At 42.0% G+C, this 14,482-nt stretch overlaps 1 pseudogene across 1 annotated transcript; it reads right to left on the reverse strand.

Moving 5' to 3' along the window:
- Positions 1 to 202: 202 nt before the first annotated feature.
- LOC310798065 (myosin heavy chain, fast skeletal muscle-like) lies at positions 203 to 13,904 on the reverse strand (annotated as a pseudogene). Its single transcript, XR_014553975.1, has 39 exons — positions 13,698 to 13,904; positions 13,468 to 13,611; positions 13,219 to 13,375; positions 13,093 to 13,120; positions 12,650 to 12,767; positions 12,445 to 12,537; positions 12,289 to 12,352; positions 11,917 to 12,015; positions 11,720 to 11,823; positions 11,454 to 11,592; positions 10,649 to 10,767; positions 9,672 to 9,821; positions 9,410 to 9,580; positions 8,723 to 9,023; positions 6,772 to 6,836; positions 6,571 to 6,658; positions 6,334 to 6,451; positions 6,131 to 6,254; positions 5,905 to 6,041; positions 5,576 to 5,831; positions 5,239 to 5,481; positions 4,975 to 5,151; positions 4,471 to 4,616; positions 4,296 to 4,386; positions 3,798 to 4,187; positions 3,577 to 3,703; positions 3,367 to 3,485; positions 3,078 to 3,274; positions 2,796 to 2,979; positions 2,530 to 2,695; positions 2,271 to 2,395; positions 1,826 to 2,134; positions 1,532 to 1,735; positions 1,299 to 1,424; positions 1,022 to 1,192; positions 832 to 936; positions 636 to 731; positions 409 to 537; positions 203 to 298 (listed from the first exon to the last, which is right to left on the reverse strand). The product of XR_014553975.1 is annotated as a myosin heavy chain, fast skeletal muscle-like (transcript).
- Positions 13,905 to 14,482: the final 578 nt, after the last annotated feature.

Consider the following 14,482-nt stretch of genomic DNA (forward strand, 5'->3'; position numbering starts at 1 on the left):
AAAAGGGCAGGGGCTGCAACCCCCTTTGATGTCTATGTGTACACGTGTATGAGCTCAAATATTAACTGCTGACTCCGGGGAAGATTAGGTAAAAATGACAAGTAAACCGTGTGTGAACCGCTGTGTGTGAAATGCTGTGTTCATCAGACAAGGAGAGCAAAAGAGTGTTACTGAATAAATAACAGACAAAGGAGAAATATTTGTGGTATCATTTATTGTATGCAATCAACAATGCCATCATATTTTATGACGTATTGTGATGCTTTAATGGGAGGACTTATTCAGCTGCTTCTTTTCCCTGTGAAAAATAAAACATATTTTTAGACTAAACCCAAAGGAAAAACAATCTCAAATTTCCACATTTATATTCAATTAATTAACATGCACTCATGAAGGACATGTGTTTACCTTGGAGTCACGGCTCTTAGCTCTCATCTTGTTGACCTGAGACTCGGCAATATCAGCTCGTTCTTCAGCCTCCTCCAACTCGTTCTGAACCTTCCTGGACTTTGTCAGGTGAGTGTTGGCCTGCTCCTCCTATGAAACATAAATTCTCATTGAGATCCTAAGACTAGAGTAACAACAATGAAAATGTTTGCAAATAGATGGAGCATTTTTACATGATTTGAACTTACCGCTTCCTCAGCCTGCCTCTTGTAGGCCTTCACCTTCAGTTGCAGCTTGTCTACCAGAGTCTGCAGCCGGGCGCCATTCTTCTTGTCCTCTTCAGTCTAAAGTATGAACACAAACGACCATTAATAATTGACATATTATCTTTTAAATTGGTCATTTAGTTAATAGAAATACTGTCACAAAGTAAGCTTGGTATACCTGGTATGTGAGTTCCTTCACTCTCCTCTCATATTTACGGACACCTTTAACAGCATCTACTCCACGTCTCTGTTCAGCTTCAACCTCTGCCTCCAGCTCACGCACCTTCAGAAATGAATTATAAACTATAAGACTCATTCTGCATATTTTGTAATGTAATTTACTGTCATCTGTGTAACAGTTATCTTACCCTGGACTCCAGTTTCTGGAGCTGTTTCTTGCCACCCTTCATGGCCAAGTTCTCAGCCTCATCCAGGCGGTGCTGCAGGTCCTTGACTGTGATCTCCAGGTTCTTCTTCATCCTCTCCATGTGAGCATTAGTGTCCTGTTCTTTCTTCAGCTCTTCAGCCATCATAGCAGCCTATAAAATTAAGTATTTATGTTAATTAGGTATGCCATACAAAATCCATGTTCTTCCAGATTTATGGATGAGATCTGGAGGGCTATGAAATACAATTTGAACCCACATCAGTGATGGCTTTCTTGGCCTTCTCCTCTGCATTTCTTGCTTCCTGAATACTGTCATCTACTTCACCCTGGACTTGGATCAGGTCAGCCTCCAGCTTCTTCTTTGTGTTGATAAGACTTGTATTCTAGGAAGAGGAAGGAAAAATTCAGTAGAGCAATGACTATAATCATGTGCACATATTATTTAAAAGTGTATTGATTGTAGTATTGGTGAATAAATTATTTTGTGTACCTGAGAGTGCAGCAGTCCAACACGCTCACTAGCATCCACCAGCTCTGTCTCAGCCACTTTACGGCCTCTCTCTGTCTGTTCCAGACCAACCCTCAGCTCTTCAATTTCAGCCACCATGAGACCATTCCTACGCTCGACCATAGCAGCTTGTTCCTTGAAGTCTTCCTGCGCTCTGAGAGCATCATCAAGGTGCAGCTGGGAATCCTAATGTTAAGATTGTGTTGTAGAAACAGAAAAAACATCAGAATGTATCTGCACATAGAATAGCATGTATACAGTTGTCATGTGATGTACCTTGAGTTGTCCCTGGACATTCCTCAGCTGCTTCTGGGCCTCAGCAGCCTGGCGGTTAGCATGACTCAGCTGAATCTCCATCTCATTCAGATCTGCCTCCATCTTCTTCTTGATTCTCATGGCATCGTTCCTGCTCCTGACCTCAGAGTCAAGGTTGCTCTGCATGGAGTCAATCACCCTCTGGCTGTTCCTCTTGATCTGCTCCATCTCCTCATCTTTCTCTGCCAGCTTTCTGTCAACCTCACCTTTGATCTGGTTGAGCTCCAGCTGGACACGCAGAATCTTGGACTCTTCATGTTCCAGAGTTCCCTAAAATGTACAAAATATTAAAACATAGCCTGTGTTGTCTTCTGGAATGTAAAAAAGATCTGTAAATTTCATGGACAAAAGACAACATATAATACATTAGCAATTCTAATGTTATGCCTTCCAGTTGAAATGTCACCTCAGCCTCCTCGAGAGCTGACTGGATCTCTGACTTCTCTGTTTCCACCTGCTTCTTGGCCTTCTCCAGCTCATGGACGGTTTTTCCAGTCTCCCCAATCTGTTCAGTCAGGTCTGAGATTTCCTCTGCAGAAGGTTATATTATAATGTTTAATATTTCAAAGAGAAAGAATAAAGGCTATGGTGTCTCATTCTAACTGATAGATATGAACAATTAATAACATATTTTGAATTAGTATTAACATCAGATGAGAACTCACGTTGCAGGTTCTTGTTCTCCCTCTTCAGGGTCTCCAGCTGATCCAGAGCTTCCTCATAAGAGTTTTTCATCTTGAACAGCTCAGTGCTGAGAGAACGAGCCTCTTTCTGAGCTCCCTCAAGCTCTGCCTGACCCTCCTCGAATTTCTGCTTCCATTCTGCCAGAACCTGCGTAGTAATTTAAAATGAGCAATGTTACCCAATTTTGGAATGATTATTACTTTGACACTTCCAGTGGCTGTGACAAGGTAATCAGTTGTCAACACACCTTATCAAAGTTCCTCTGCTTCTTGTCAAGGTTGGCAGCCAAACCATTGGCTCTCTCCACATCAATCATGAGGTCCTCCACCTCACCCAGGAGCCTCTGTTTGGTTTTCTCCAGAGATGCACACTTGGAGTTCACAGCCTCAATCTGTTCCTCAGCGTCCTGCAGGCGCTGGGCAAGCTTTTTCCTGTTAAGTATTTGTCAAATGTAATCAGTCATGTATAGTATTCTAACAAGTACTTTGTAAAGACAGTGAGGAAAAAAAGAAAATCTTCATTGACTCACTTTGACTCTTCAAGCTCCTCAGTGCGTTGGATAGCATCAGTTTCATACTTGCTCCTCCATTGGGCCACTTCACTGTTGGCCTTGGACATTCCACGTTGCAGCTCTGCCTTGGCCTCCTGCTCCTCCTCAAACTGCTCCCTCAGAAGGTCACAGTCATGGCGGGCTGATTGCACACCATGAGCAAGGGCATTTTTGGCCTGCAAAAGATTATTAAGATAAAAACCAGTGAAGAAATGAACATGCAACGTAATTTTAAAAAATCTTGAAATTTCAAAAATGTTCTCCTCACCTTAACTTCCTCCTCGATTTGTCTCTTCAGGTCTTCAATCTGCTGTGTGAAGGCTTGCTTGCCTCTGGTCAGCTGGGAAACAAGGGCTTCTTTCTCTTCAAGCTGACGACCAAACTCACCTAATTTAGATGGAAATTTGTTTTTGGTTGAAATATATAAATTGAGTGCAATAGTATATTTTATGAACAAGTCAGTAAAAGTAAGACTTGCCATTCTCTGTCATCAGTCTTGCTCTTTGACCACTGATGTCATTTATCTGGCGAACATTCTCGTCATTCTTAGCCTTAAGTTCACTGAACTGGTCCTCAATGGTGCGGCAAATCTTCTCGAGATTTCCCTGTTTATCAACATTAGACAGATTCAATAATTATTCCATTAATACATTTGATCTCAAGTGTGTATATACATATGTATACAAAATAATGTTATACCTTGGCCTTTGCAACAGCTTCCATATTGCTAGACAGGTCATCAATCTCCATCTTGAATTCACTCTTCTCCTTCTCCAGCTTCTGCTTGACACGCTGCAGGTTGTCGATCTGTTCTCCCAGCTCTGCAACACTGTCAGCCTGCTTCTTGCGGAGAGCAGAAGCAGTGGATTCATGCTGTAAGGTGGACTCCTCAAGGTCACGACGCAGCTTCTGGAACTCAGCTTCACGCTTCTTGTTCATCTCAATCTGAACAGCAGTGGCTCCTCCGGCCTCCTCAAGCCTCTCACTGATCTCTTCAAGTTCCCTGGAGAGGTCAGCTCTCTGCTTCTCAACCTTGGCACGAGCAGCACGCTCAGCCTCGATCTCTTCCTCCAGTTCCTCAATACGAGCCTTGAAAGTTAAGAAATATTGTTAAATGAATGTACAGTATGCAACTGACACATTGCATAAAAACTCACTCATAAGTTTGAGATAGATTTGAAATCCAACATTACACACCTGGAGCTCTTTAATCTTCTTCTGGAGCTGAGCACTCAAGGATTGTTCATCTTCGAACTTACTGAGATGTTGGCTTATCTCAAAGTCCTTCCTGTTGAGTAAAATACATCATCATAAGATATTGGTTGCAATAACATATTTTGTGCATACAGTTTTCAAATTCTGACCACATTACTTCTTGATTTTCTCATCAGACTGCTGCTTGTCATTCTCAAGATCCATGATGGATTCCTGGGCAAGTTTCAGATCACCCTCAAGCTTCCTCTTTGATCTCTCAAGGTCCATGCGGAGCTTCTTCTCTTGCTCCAGAGAACCTTCAAGCTGCAAAATACCACGTTTATAATTACAGCAGTAATATATTCTTATTAAATAGCAAATATCACCCTTTCCCCCCAACTGTACTTTGCCAATTCCCGCTACCCAGCTTTCCTGGTCATTGCTCCACCCCCTCTGCCAATCTGGGGAAAGTCATAGACTTGCACATGCTTCCTCTGTTACATGTGAAGTCGGCAGCTGCTTCTTTTCACCTGACAGCGAGGAGTTTCACCGGGAGAACGTAGCGCATGTGAGGATCATGCCATTCGCCCCAATTTACCTCCCCCCCAACAGGCACCCTCCGACCGACCAGAGGAGGCACTAGTGCAGTGACCAGGAAGCAACAGCATCTTCATGAACTCACATCGTCCACTTGCTGCTCAAGCTTGGTCTTGGCCTTGGTCAGAGTGTTGGCTTTGTCTTCCTCTGCCTGCAGGTCATCAAGAGTCTGCTGGTGTGACTCTTGGAGGGCTTTCTTGTCCTTTGTAAGCTTAACAATGCTCTCATCTTGAGAGACCATCTCTTCAGTCAGGTTCTTCACCTGAATAAGGTATGTAAAAATATCTTGTCATAATTGGGTAATTATTCAAATATTGGATGATATAATAAACAGTGAATATCCATGAACCTTGTTCTCAGTGGCATGCTTCTCCTTCTCCACTTTGGCTAAGGTAAGCTCCAGGTCATCAATGTCCTTCTTGAGCTCAGAGCATTCATCCTCCAGTTTCCTCTTCTTAGCAGTTAGCTCACCATTTGTTTCCTCCTCATCCTCCAGTCTTTCACTTGTCTCTTTGAGTTTTGCCTCCATCTGGATCTTATTCTTGATAAGGCCCTCACATCTCTCCTCAGCATCTGACAGATTCTCTGATTCCTAGTTTGAACATGAAAATGGGAAAATATTTCACCATTCACTCTGGAAAAGATGTGAGAAATCAACAAACTGATTTCTGTTGACATTTACTCACACATGCCACTTGCTGCAGCAGATCATTCTTCTCCTGTATAACAGACACCATCTTCATCTCCAGTTCCTTCTTCTTAGCCAGGGTTGTGGCCAGGTCTGTTTTCATCTTCTCATAGTTTTCCTTCATGTTCGCCAGCTCCTTCTCAGTTTCAGCACTCTGCAGAAGGGGCTTAATCTTGTAGTACAGCTTCATCCATGGCCAGTGTTTCACATTCATGAATGAGCGGATATTGTACTGGATGCTGAAAGTGGCTTCCCTGTGAAAGGAAATAAGTGTTACTGTATGTACAAAGTCACTGCATTTAGCCTAAATATATGGTTACAACTTGCCTCCTTTCCATCATCTTCACAAACTCCTTCCTCATGACATAGCCACGGGCGAGAGCCTGAGTCATGGTGACCAGATGAGCAAGCTTCTCATCTCGCATCTCCTCTAGAACACCTAGAAGACCAGCTTTGAAGAACACCTGAAGAAAATATAAAAATATTATGGACAATTGATTTAGATTTCCATCCATGCAACAGTTTATTTTTTTCTTACGAAATGTTGTTTTACCTTAGTGTGTCCAAATTTATACTCCTCATGATTCACATCGATTGACCCAAGCAGCTTCTCAGAAGCCTTCTTGTTGTCCATGAATTGGCCCTCAGGGATAACACTTGCATTCAGTACTTTGTACCTATCACAAAACAGTTCATGGTCACATTCGGGACATTTTTTTGAAAGTTAAGAAAAGTCTGTGTTAAATTAGGTAATACCTCTGCTTGAAGTCAGCATAGAGGATTCTGCTGGGGAAACCTTTCCTGCAGATTCTGATACCCTCCAGCACACCGTTACACCTCAGCTGGTGGATAACCAGGAAGTTTTCCATCAGACCTGTGAAGAAGTTATTTCAGAATTATTAGTGACAAAGTAAAAGACTCACTCCTGCTAAGTTGTTTTAATGACTGCAACATGTACAGAGAATATAGAAAATTGGATAGTCGTCAGTGTACCTGGAGTCTTTGACTCATTGGGAATCAGGCAACGTACAAAGTGAGGATGAGTGCTCCTCAAGTTGGTCATAAGCTTGCCCAAGTTCTCCTGTAGATACAAGATAAAACCAAACATTATTTGTGAAAAGCATAACATAAGAATAAAAAACTGCACTCGAGTTTAATTACAGAAATGCATTTAAGGCTGTTCTTAAAATTTACCCTGAACGCTGCGGACACAGTCATCATGGAACCACCCTTCTTCTTGGCTCCCTTGCCGCCCTTCTCTGTTGATTTATTATTATCAATACTTTATCATTCAACTGACTTTTGAGTAGGCATTATGGTCCCTATTCTCCCACAGGCCTTCGGCGCTAAAACGGGCCTTAAACGCAAAAAAACGTGCCTTGCGCCTGTTTCGGGAAAATAGCAATAGGCTTTAGGCTGCCAAATGCGCTTTAGGCCGAATGGGCGTGGCGGAGTCCCTGAATGCGCCGAAGTGGGCGTGGCGGCGCTAAATACCGGCGTACTACTATCTTCCAGCCATCTTCCGACCTGGCCGACTTTTAGCGCTTTGCGCTTTTGAAAAGCTGGCCTAAAGCAGGATTCTGTGCACCGGGGACAGGAAAGTGAATGGAGAATACAATATATAGAAAAAAATACTTTAGAATACAATAGAATATAAGATTGCAACCCTTCTCAGGCTTTTTGGGTGAAGCTGTAATGCAGTTTCATAAATTTAGTTTAGGCTATCATAATAATCCCCATTTATGTGTAATATAGCTCTACGTTTTATTACCCCCCCCCCCCCCCCCGAAATTAGCTAGGCTACTAATATTACTAATATTCCTAATTAATATGTATTATTATTTCATTCAGATAATTGACATTATAGGCATGTATATCGTTTAATGTGAGAGAAAGGGAGAGAGAAAGAAAGAGAGAGAGAAACTGGATCAACTGTTGTGTAGCGCTTCTTCAAACCCCACTCTTCATTACAGCTATTCATTACAGAATTGTCTGTTGTATTTATTTTTTCTGTGTGCAAAGCATAGAAAGTTATAATTATTTCCAAATGTTTCCCCCGTCTGTGGCAGCGGAGCTGTCCGAGGTGCTGAACAAGCGCAGCGCATAGACGGCCACCTGGGGCGGCTCACTCAGGCGGTCCAGGACTGGGCGCGGGGCGTCGGCGGGGTAATTCTCCTCCCCAAACAGTGCGCGATGGTACATTTGAACCTGAATGGATAGATGAATAAACAACTTAAGTAAAGAGTTGTTTTGTAGCTATTCAAAATGAATGGTGGACAGATATATCACCTGATTCGCCAGCACCATCTTCTCCTCAGCTGTGAATTTAGTGGATCGGTTTTGGTCTGCCATATTGATCACACTGCGCCAGCTGCTGCCAATCTGGCTTTTAAAGCCCCTCTGATTGATTACTGAAGATTTTATTGAGAATGAACATATTTGTCAGAGCCTGTGGGCAGGGGGTGGGGGGGACGCATATATAGGCCAAATAAAATACTATTACTCAATAATAAAATCCTGTAAATTAAATAGAATTAAGTTATCAGATCCAGTAAAAGTGATAGGTGTCATTCAGAGGATGTTGCATCGTGCAGTGGGGGAGGAGAGATAAAACGATATCATTCTGGCCATCTAATCTCATGACATCCAGCCATAGGCAATATTTTTTTCTATCAGATGCATTTAGAAATTATTTTCACTTTGGTCTTGCTATAGTGTAGCGTATTTACATGCTTGCAGTATTTTAACTGCAGTTATTGGTTTGAGAAGCATAATAATATGGAATAATAGCCTATATATGGAGATAGACAGACCGGATGAAGGGAGGGGGGGGCGGCGGAGCCCTTGGCTTTGTCTGGTTTTACCGGATTTGTCCAGGAATTGGAGCTTAAAAGGCAAGCGTGTGTCTCTTCCCTGCAATTCTCCAATGAGCGGACAATGCATAATTTTACGCTTAAAAGGCGTGGTTATAATGGTTGAGGCTGAGTTTAGCGCCGATACCAAGATATCAAGTGCGCCTTTCCACGCCCACTGCTTTGCGCTGCGGCTGGCGTTCGGCCTAGAAACTGCGCGGCTGCAACGATAGAGCCCATTGTTTATCATAAAGACACATAATCCTAATAGTCATTATAAAGTGACATGGTACCTTCAACAACAACGGGATACAGGACAGGCATCAGCTTAACACTAGACTTCTGGTACAGCTGAACAACAGAGTCGTTCAGGGGATCCTTGTTCTTGTCCAGCCAGCCAGTGATATTGTAGTCCACAGTTCCAGCATAGTGCACCAGAGCGAAATGGGCCTCAGGCTTGCCTTTGACTGGCTTGGGCTTCTCAAATGCTTTGGTTTTACCGAGGTGCTGGTCATACAGCTTGTTCTTGAAGGTAGTGTCTGAGGCCTTGGGGAACATGCACTCCTCTTCAAGGATGGAGAAGATGCCCATGGGCTGTATAAAAAGTGCAAAGAGATGCATCATAGAGGCACTGTTATAGAATATCATTTATTCACTTATTTTTCTGATCCCCCCCCCCATTTTGTCCCCAATTATACTTGGCCAATTTTTCCCCTTGCTGTCCCGGTCGCTGCTCCACCCTCTGCCGATCTGGGGAGAGCCGTAGACTAGCACCCTTCCTCCAACACATACGCAGTTGCCAGCCGCTTCTTTTCACCTGACAGCAGGGAGCTTCACCGGCAGGACATAGCACATGGGAGGATCACACTATTCCCACCAGTTCCCTTCCGTCCCAAACAGGCACCCCAGGAGGAGGTGCTAGTGCAGCGACCAGGATCATATAATTTATTCTAACATTAAGTCACAACATTATTGTGTACCTTTTCAATGAGCTCAATGCAGGCAGCCAAGTCCATGCCAAAGTCAATGAACTCCCAGATGATACCCTCCTTCTTGTACTCCTCTTGCTCCAGGACAAACATGTGATGGTTGAAAAACTGTTGCAGTTTCTCATTGGTGAAGTTGATACACAACTGTTCCAAGGTGTTGAACTGTCGGTGGAAATAAGATTAACCTAATATATCACAAACTTTGTTACAAAATTATCTAGTCAAACCATTACCATGAATTATTCATACTTACCTCAAAGATTTCAAAACCAGCAATGTCCAGCACACCAATGTAGTATTGCCTTTGCTGTTTGGTGTCCAGCATTTGGTTGATGCGGATGACCATCCACAAGAACATTTTTTCATAAATAGACTTAGCCAGGGCACTCACTGAGTTATGAACCTGAAGAAAGGTTTAATTTGAATTAATAACATTAGAATCCAGTGTTACAAAGAGGCTCCTCTCACAGATTTAATAAATTACAGATCCTTTAACTGAAATTTAGACATTGGATCACTTGATTTCTTTTGCCAACAGAACGAATGCTATGTCTAAACACTAGTAAAAGTTTTCCTGAAACAGAACTAACAATGTGGCAATCAACACATGCAGTGACAGGTGACAGAGGACATTCAGATGTAAACTATCTATTCCAAATCAATGTAGCTCAAGAAATTCCTCCATTACAACAGAAATACTTTGGAGCGTATCAATGTTCCCAGGGCTCAATGTTCCCAGGGTTCATAGACAGACTTAGCCAGGGCGCTCACTGAGTGCTCTACCTGAAGAAAGGTTTCATATGAATCAATATCGAAGTTATAACTTTATAAACGGTTGCTGTAGCGCCACCATCAGGACTAATTGCCCCTCAACTCCCATTGAGGAAGTTTGGCATGCGATTAGATCTACGTGCAAAGTTTGGTTCATTGACATGCATGGGAAGTTAGATCTCTTCGGAAGAAGAACGAGAAGAATACAATGTGCAATGTTAACGCAAATAGAACTAACGTTACGGCAATCAACATGTGCAGTGACAGGTAACAGAGGACATTCAGATGCAAACTATCTATTCCAGATAAATGTAACTCGTGAAATTCCCCCATTACAAAATAAATACTTTCTATATACTATATACTATATACTTCATAAGGAACTTAACCATATTCATGCACTGGCCCTTGACTTAATTATGGGATTGTATGACGTAAACAAGAGAATGATCTGCTGACCTGTGGCACAGTCTGTCCTTTGGTGACATACTCATTTCCGACCTTCACTCTGGGGTAGCACAGAGCCTTCAGCAAGTCAGCCGAGTTCAGGCCCAGCAAGTAAGCAACCTTGTCAGCCTCTGAAAATGTAATAAAAATGCATTTACTAGATAAATTACAGTATATGACCGATTTGTAAAATGTGACATAGAAAGATATTATTTCCTCATCCATGAAATGTATTAATTAATTATGGTTGGAAACAGATATGATGGAAACTATGGATGGAAACAGATGGATGGAATTATGGATGGAAACTAGTCTCTTAAAACAGACGGTTGGCTGTCGCAATTTTCAAATGCTTCCGCCTGAACGTCTGTACTTCAAGCAGGGAAAAGTTGGTCAAAACGGAAAGGGAAGCAGAAAGGCGGATGTCACGCCTACACATCCGCTCATTCGTCCAATCAGAGACCCATATCCGACACTTCCGTGGGACTGGCTGTTTCCGAGTTCCCTGTACGGAGCTCCGACTAGAAAACAAAACATAGCCGAATGCTAGCTAACTTGCTGCTGAGCAGAAATGGAAATCGGACAAGATATTTCCCCGGGGGGAACACATTTTTCATGGACACACGTGTCGAATTCCATCGAACTTCCTTCCGGTCTGAAGTCCCCATCCCCCCCAACTTCGTACATTCGCACAATGTAGAAGAAACAGTCTGGCTTGAGAGACTAGATGGAAACAGATGATCTGCTGTGGCGACCCCCTACGGGAGCACGAGCACCCGTAAGAAGAAGAAGACTCATCCATGAAGTTCATCCTCACCCTCGTTGCCATCTGGCTCAGCCTGCTCTTCACGCTGCTTCTGTTTGAACTTCATGTTACCATGGTGGAGCACAGCACCAGTTAACTTGTAGATGGTCACCTTCTCCTCGGGGATGAAGCCCAGAATATCAATAGCACTCTGTATTCAATAGAGGTATTGACACTGAGTAAGTCAATATGGAAAATACATTGTACAGAGTAATTGTGATGGAATATTGAATGTATAATAGATTAAGAAAATGAAAATGAGAGTGAACATCACTGACATCAGTGGCATCCAACTCTTCTTTGTCATTAATGCTGGCCACAGTGATCTGACCCATGCTGCACATGGGGAAGTCATAGGGGTTGTTGGTGATGAGCGTCATTTCTGGAGATCATAAAAGGTTTAAAGTAATGACTGGTTATGGACCATGTGAACAACGTGGGTTGTTTTAAAATTGTATCACAATGTTTAGCTCACCAATGATCTCAGGTTTGTGGTTGGTCATCATCTGGTAGAAGATGTGGTAGCCTCTCTCAGCAGCAAGCTGATACGTCACTCTAGATTTCTCCAGCAGATCTACAAGCATTGTTCATGATTCAAAATCTACTAATAATAATTAAGTAAAATTAATTAAGTAAAGAAGTAAAGTCAAATAATGCCAAGTGTGCTTGCAAGTCATTCATACTATGTCACACTACAGTCACACTATATTAACTAATAATCTACACATTTATATTTATGTTTTAGAAATGATTAGTTCGTTATTAACTAAAGGCTTATAACTAAATATTATTATAAAGTGTTAAAATTGTTGCCTTTTTTCATTTAATATGTTAAATTGATACTTACATGTCTCAATATCAGCACTAGACAGTTTACCAGTTGTACCAAAATGGATTCTGATGAATTTACCCTGTTTTGAATAGTACATTGTTCAACATTCCTCTGCATATGCAATATATTATTGAAGATATTTCTCACAGTTGAAAATCCCTCCATACTTACAAAACGAGAGGAGTTGTCATTCCTCACAGTCTTGGCATTACCATAGGCTTCCAGCAAGGGATTGGCTGCAATAATCTGGTCCTCCAGTGACCCCTGTAATGTGTTTTTTTATAGGTATATATTCAATTCAGTAGTACATTTTTATTTTGTCTTCATTTTTCAGAAATGTTTCAAATGTTTTTAGAAAATACTCATGATAATATACCTTCATCTTGCTTGCTGAATCTGGATCCTTCTTCTTTTCTCCGCCACCCACTGAGATTGTTGCAAAGTACTGGATGACACGCTTGGTGTTCACAGTCTTTCCAGCACCAGATTCTCCGCTGGGGATGGATATGTAGATTGAGAGAAATTTAATAGGAGAGCACTCGTGCACATCCAAAGCGGGAGCTGCTGGTCACAGCAAGAAAAATCGAAATACTAGATAAAAACAAACGTATAAGGAACAGGTCCATAGAGGCGGACCGCACACTCCACAAATCCTCAGGAAGACCGACTTTCAAAGATACTTGAAAGACTTTCAAAGATACCTCTATGGACTTGTTCCTGATAAGTTAGTTTTTTTTATCTAGTATTCAGAGAAATGTAACTCAATTAATTTGATGCTGTTGGTCTTACAGAGGTAGATGCAATAGATGTAAAACTTACGTGATCAAGACAGACTGGTTCTCCCTATCTGCAAAAGGAAACATGAATTAAGATGTCTTATCTATGTAAGTTAAATTATTGAGTTTATTGAGAGTTTGTTAATACATTTTCTTGACAAGAACATACCAGTAGCCATGAACTGATAGGCATTGTCAGAGACAGAGAAGATGTGGGGTGGAGCCTCCATACGCTTTTTGCCTCTGTAAGCGTTTACAACATGGGAATCGTACACTGGGAGCCACTTGTAGGGATTCACAGTTGCACAGAACAGCCCAGAGTAGGTCTGAAGGGGATGAGAGAGATATGACCACTCACAGTATGTTGTATGAGTCCATGTGCAATATTACACTTTACTCCATAGGCAGAAGAGCTTACGTAGATCATCCATGCTGCATAACGCTCTGCGAGGTTTTACAGCACAGAGGCTTCATTGAGATGGGTCATCATGGCCATGTCCTCAATTTTGTCATACTTGGGAGGGTTCATAGGGTAGACATCAGTATCCTTAACTGTCTTCTCCTGAAATATTGAAACACAATTTCAGCTTGTGTTGAAATTCCACCGGTAAGTTACACTGCTGTGAGTTTCATGAAGCTTCAACCTACCTCCTGGGTGGTATGGACTTTCACGGTGACTTTGGCACCGTCCCTCTTCAGGATTGTACATTTAAGGTACAGCTCCTTAACATCAGCCACATAGGCAGCAGATTTGGCATCAAACGGTGCAGCTTGAGCTGCAATCCTCTCCCTCTCTGGCTTACGGAGATAGATGGCGGCCTTGCCATAAGCGGCCATCTCCGCGTCAGTACTCATGTTGGCGGCTTTCTGTAGATTGACAAAACAAAAGTAACTTTCCTCTTATCTGATGTGCATTGTTTGCTTTGGAGACTGTATGATACAAGGATTCTTTATATTCTGTAGTTTAAAATAGACAAAATGTAACTCACCTTTTTCTACCCAGTCACAGAGGAACCTCTCACAACCCCTAAATGAACAAATAGTTTTTCGTGATGTTTATCAATTATTCTTTGATTTCAAGTGACAACTTAAGTTATCCTTTATTGTCCCAGTGGGGAAATTCATGCTCTGCATTTGAGCCATCCTCTACAAGGAACCTTCCTAGAACTAGCTACAGTGGGCAGCCGTAGTGCAGCCCCGGCAAACCAACTCCAGTTCGATTGGCAGTGCCTTGGTCAAGGACACTGACAGGAGTATTAAGCCTAACATATATGCCATTGATGCAGGTAGTGTAGAGATTACAGATTAGTATATTATAACTAAATGCAAATGTGTGCAATATTACTAATTTACATTGCATTTAAATTATAGTCACACAACTCTTTTTTTCCACCTGACTCATAGCTTACTTACAGTACTTGAAATAATCTGTC

The sequence above is a fragment of the Poromitra crassiceps genome (genome assembly GCF_964638095.1).
Source record: "Poromitra crassiceps genome assembly, chromosome: 25".
NCBI classification, from domain to species: Eukaryota; Metazoa; Chordata; class Actinopteri; order Beryciformes; family Melamphaidae; genus Poromitra; species Poromitra crassiceps.